The 5,519-nt window shown below is 39.0% G+C and overlaps 1 pseudogene; it reads left to right on the top strand.

Moving 5' to 3' along the window:
* The first annotated feature begins 1,034 nt into the window (after positions 1–1,034).
* Positions 1,035–1,478, top strand: LOC148791137 (auxin-responsive protein SAUR67 pseudogene; annotated as a pseudogene).
* Positions 1,479–5,519: the final 4,041 nt, after the last annotated feature.

Here is a 5,519-nt window from a genome sequence, read left to right as displayed (position 1 = left end):
AAAATGTGTGACGTATGTTAAAAATATATATAAAATATGCATATAAATATATATATTTGTCGGTTCAGTTAACCATCAGTTTTTTTATAGGCTAACCGAAAACTAAACCGATCCTTTGGTTTTTCAAAACACTAAAGCAAAACTGAATTGATCAGTTCGGTTCGGTTTTCCGGTTTTTCATAGACACCCCTAACAAGCACCCTATGTGGGGCTTCTTTTGTAAGTAGTCGTTGGAGTACAGAAGGCACATTAGTAGGAATTTGCTATTATGAATGGATTTTTTTCTATGATGAAAACAACTGCAAGGTCAGCAAAAATGATAAACCATTCACATTGGAAACCACCCCCTAAAATAAACAGGTTTAAAAGAACTCAAATAAATAAACAAGCTAAGTTGGTAAAGAAAACCAATTGCAATTTTGTCTTGGGGCAGAGTTGAGGGCACCGATCAAAAGCAAGTGGACAGTTTATATAGTAAGCCCACCCACCTAGCCACGTTATATGTCGAGGTGAGAAAAGGATGGGTGATGGATGTGTGGTCTGAAATCCAGACACAGAATATGTATCCCCTGTGGCTCACTCAGTGCTTCCCTTTGACTCCTATGTATTCTTGTTTCACGAGATTATTTTCACTCTTCAGCAGTACAGTACAGTAGTACTTAGTTCAGTCTATGAGTTGGCACATTAAATTGGATGGACCCGGTATGTCCTCTGCCTAACCAATTGAGAAGAAAGAAATCCAACATCCAATGCGACGCCCTACTATCCCCACGAGGCCATCATATATTCACTCAACAATCTATCATGCCAAGTTGCCAAACTCTTTAATCTTGATGGAACTTAATAGTCCAATCATCACATGACTATGCATCCTATGCAACCCGACATAAGGAAAGCTATTCTTCTCTGGCAATTCTATATAACTAAGCTATGCCCGTTGTTCTCTCTTCATCCCCAAAACAATCTCTCTTCTCTTCTCAGAAACCTCAGCAAACCTCGAGGCCCTTAATTTCTTCAAGCTCACATTACAAAATATGATCAACAACAGGAAGCTTCTTGCCATGGCAAGAAAGTGGCGGAAGATGGCAGCCATTGGCAGGAGAAGAATCTCATCACCAAGAACTAAACAGCAAAGGGATGTGGATGAGTGCAGCGCATTGGTGGCTGTTAAAGACCACTTCGTTGTGTACACGGCTGATCAGAAACGTTTTGTTATTCCATTGAGGTATCTCAACAATCCCATCTTCATAGAGTTACTCAGAATGTCCGAAGAAGAGTTTGGACTACCGAGCGATGGGCCTATCACATTGCCATGCGACTCAGCGTTTACAGAGTACGTCATCTCGATGGTGCAAAGACGTCCTTCAAGAGACTTAGAGAAGGCCTTAGTTTTGACCCTATCTACATATCAGTGCTCATTATCTTCTTCTCTCCATCAAGATCCGAATAATTGGCCTATACTCGTCAATGGCTTTTGAACAAGTCATATATTGCTGTGACCTGTGGGATCATGTAGGATCTTCAGTATTTTTTTTTCTTCTTTTTGAATTTGTAAATAATTATACATATACAAATACAAGTTCTGTTGCTGTATCTTCGGCAGAATTTTTGGATGAAAATGTTATCGAGCTCACTTTTACTCATGCAGATATATGTTAGTGTTTCCATACTAGAGTAATACCTGTTCCGGCAACCTGATTCTTCTTCATCTTGACAAGTCCCCTCTTGTTTAACTAAAGTGTAATTGTGATTGTGATCCAGTGGTTACTTTCCATGCTATTGATATATATGATAAATAACAATTAATGTTCTATAAAGTTGGAGTTAGAATGGAAATTAAACATTTTTACTTGGGAACTAAATCATTAATTTTACACAGGGTTGTTGGGACTGACAATCGGGATCTACCATTTTGTGAGGAAGTTGTGTCCTACACGTGCCCCACAATTAATACATCTCAATTGTGTATTGGGAATATTTCCCCATGACAAGTAAAGGAGATATTCCTAATGCATCTCAAGATGTACATGCTGACGCGCTCTATGGGGTGCCAACAAATATAACAATACTATTTTCCAAGAAAATAGTCTTCTAAAAATCAACATGTTTGCATATATTAGCCATCAAATTTAAGAGTGTTTTTATGGCTAAAATATTGTTTTCCAAATATAATGAAATAAATAAATCAAGCTAAATATAACAATACATCGAAAATGTACCTTATGTTAGGTTTGAAAAAAAAGATAGGAAAATTTGTATAGGTTTCCCTGCCTTTCCCTTCCTTTTCCTATTTTTTCCTTCAAACCAAACACAGCCTAAATGATGGGTTTTGACCTTCCAATGAATTGTTGGATTTGACAACCCTTAGGCTTTGCAAAAAAAATAAAATAAAATAAATAGTTTAGAACCTAAAGAATTGAAAGGGCCATTTCACCCTCAAAATAGGATGGAAAGACTAATTTAAGGAAAAATTTGACAAAGTTAGAGAGAGCTTTGGGGAAAAATCAAGAGACATTTTGCGAAATAACCTAGATTATTTGTTTAATAAGGAAACAAAATTTTATGAAAGAGATATATCCACCATTTCGTTGAGTGGATATAGTTTCCAAAAATTTTAAAAGTAATAAATGAAAAACTATTGAAAATTGTGGTTTCCTAATGAGTTAGAGAAGTTTTGGAGAGGTTTCAAGGAGGAGAGAGATATTTGAGGAAGATTTTTACATAATTGGAAAATGGGGTTAATATAAGTAACCAAATGTAAGACAACAGTTTCCATTATGTAGTAGGACACGTTTTTGGTATCTTTTTTTTTTAAATTAATATAATACATTTTGGTAATTATGTATATTAAGTTCTATTATATTTTTAATTTTTGTTAAATAAATGTAGAGAAACTGATGTGGGCCCCACAGCTGTGGGGCCACTCTATCTGTAGGGTAGAATGTACCTAATCTATCTGTTATGTTATTCTGTTATTCTAGTTCTGTTATTTATTTTTCAGTTTTTATATTGTTAAGTGTTATGATGTAAACACCAAGGGCAGATATGTCCTTTCATGTAACTAGCATAACATATAAATATTAAATTGAAGTTGCGGCAGCAAATCATTGAGAATCTGTCCTTCCTTTCAAATCTGTGTTCTATTGCTCTCTCACTACTCTTTCTCCTCTTTCTTCTTCACTTTCTGTTCTGTTCGAACCTAAATTTTCTTAGTGCACAAGACTGATAGCATCTTGAACATCTTCATGGTATCAGAGCCAAGATAGGGTTTCTCATGTGAGTCTAATACCAGCCGACCACATGAGAATCTCCTAGGACTAGAAGTTGAAAAGGTGGAGTTCGCAGACTGATTCTTGGAGATTGCCAGAAGTGCTAACAACTGTTGGAAGCTTGTTATGGTTGCAGAGTGTTGGTGGTCAGGAAGGATCAGAGAAGACTAGGGTTCGGGTGACCTTGGAAGGCAGCGAACAACATCCTATTGTAAGTTTTTCTTATTTTCTGAGAGAAGTACTATCAGAGAAGATAGGTTGGACCTATCTAGCAAGGGCGGTCGAACCACTCTAGGGTTTTATTTTTCTATTCTCTAGGGTTTTGTCTTAACTCTGCGGCAAATCCTAGTACATGTCTGAACCTAATACTGCGGCAAACTCTAATAGTTCTCTCCTCAACATTGATCAGTTTTAGGGTTTCATATTAACCCTAATACAAGCCTTATCCGTATGGTACTGTCTGGAGTGTACGACTGAGAATTCACTTTAAGGACTGATTAAAACCTTAATTTTGCCAAGCATATCAAACCTACTTCTAAGCTGTTTTCAGAGTTTTTTGGGGTTTTCGAACTCTCTTAAGGGGTTAGAGCTCTACGGACAGCTACTGTTGTGGTTGTTAGTTGATTTCAAATTAGAGTTATCCCAATTTTGTGCACATACACTGTGAATACAGATCTGGCCTATACTGTTTTTTGATTGTGATTGGTAGTCCAAGTGCTGTTTTAAGACTTGGCTGAGATGGAGTTTAAAAATCAGGCAGAAGGCAGCTTTGGGAACATCAGTTATGGTAGTGTTTCTGAGATGGGTGGTCAGATTACAACCGTAAATTCAGGTACTCTAGCTTTAGCCTACCATGCCTCAGCTCCAGGTACTACTGAAACTTGTTGGGTAATAGATTCAGGTGCATCCGACCACATGACTATTTTTGGGAAGGGGGACATTAAGTTATCAGATACGATCTTCTTGTCTTCTGTCTTACATGTTCCTAAGCTTGATACTAACCTCCTTTCAGTCAGTAGTATTACCAAACACATGAACTGCTCAGTAGCTTTCTTTCCTGACTAGTGTGTTTTTCAGGACCTGGAGACGAAGAAGGTGATTGGGACTGGCCATGAGACAAATGGGATCTATCTGCTAAACATTGTAGAAACTCTTATTCATTGAGTAATAAAAGGAGTAATTGTCCTTTTGATCTTGTGCATACGGATGTTTGGGGGCCATATCACATTCCTTCTATGGGTGGGTACAGATACTTTTTGTTATTTTTTGATGACCATACCCGGTTTTCTTGGGTTTATCTTATGCGTTCACAAGATGAGGTTCCTACCCTAACCCAAAACTTTCACCAAATGATCCTAACCCAGTTTGATGCTAAGATCAAAGTTCTTAGATCTGATAATGCAAAGGAATACTTTGCTAAGCCATTGGCATCTTACCTTCTTAATCATGGGGTTATCCATCAGAACTCTTGCCCTCATACACCTCAGCAGAATGGGGTTGCCGAAAGGAAGAATAGGCACATCTTGGAGGTGGCTAGAAGTCTTATGTTTACCTCCAATGTCCCTATTCGCTTCTGGGGTGATGCTATCCTCACGGCGGTATATCTTATTAATTGGATTCTGTCCCGGGTTCTTGATTTGAGATCTCCTTTTTCCCTTTTATACCCATATGAGGAGTTGTTTTCTATTCCCCTTAATACAGTCGGTTGTACCTGCTTTGTTTAGCTTCTCGGACCCCATCACTCCAAGTTTGAACCCAAGGCCTCCAAATGCATTTTCCTTGGTTATGCACAAACTCAAAAGGGGTATTGCTGCTATGATCCTGTCTCAGGGAGGAAGAGCGTCTCCATGGATGTCACTTTCTTTGATGGGGTTTCTCCTCAGGGGGAGAGTAGTGAGAGTAGGGGTTTAAGTCCTTGTCCTCAGGGGGAGAGCAGTGAGAGTAGGGGTTTAAGTCCTTGCCTTCAGGGGGAGAGCAGTGAGAGTGGGGTAGTTCCTTTACCTATTCCATTGGGTGATGGGAGCTGCAATGGTGAGGGCGGCCAGAGGGATCAGGAGTTGAGGGGGAGCTGCAATGGTGAGGGTGGTTAGAGGGATCATGAGTTGAGGGTCTATCATAGGCGGTGCAGGCAGGTTGATCCCGATCATCAGCAGTCCAAGGCAGCTCCAATCTCATTTGCGGCTCCAGGTCTAGGCATTACAGTCCCAAGATCCACAGAGACTTCCTCTATTGTTGCCATTTCACCTCCTA

The sequence above is a fragment of the Nelumbo nucifera genome, chromosome 6 (assembly GCF_055504915.1).
Source record: "Nelumbo nucifera cultivar China Antique chromosome 6, China Antique-T2T, whole genome shotgun sequence".
NCBI lineage: Eukaryota > Viridiplantae > Streptophyta > Magnoliopsida > Proteales > Nelumbonaceae > Nelumbo > Nelumbo nucifera.
The sequence above is the reverse complement of the archived record's forward strand: the minus strand, read 5'-3'. Positions and strand labels throughout refer to the sequence as shown.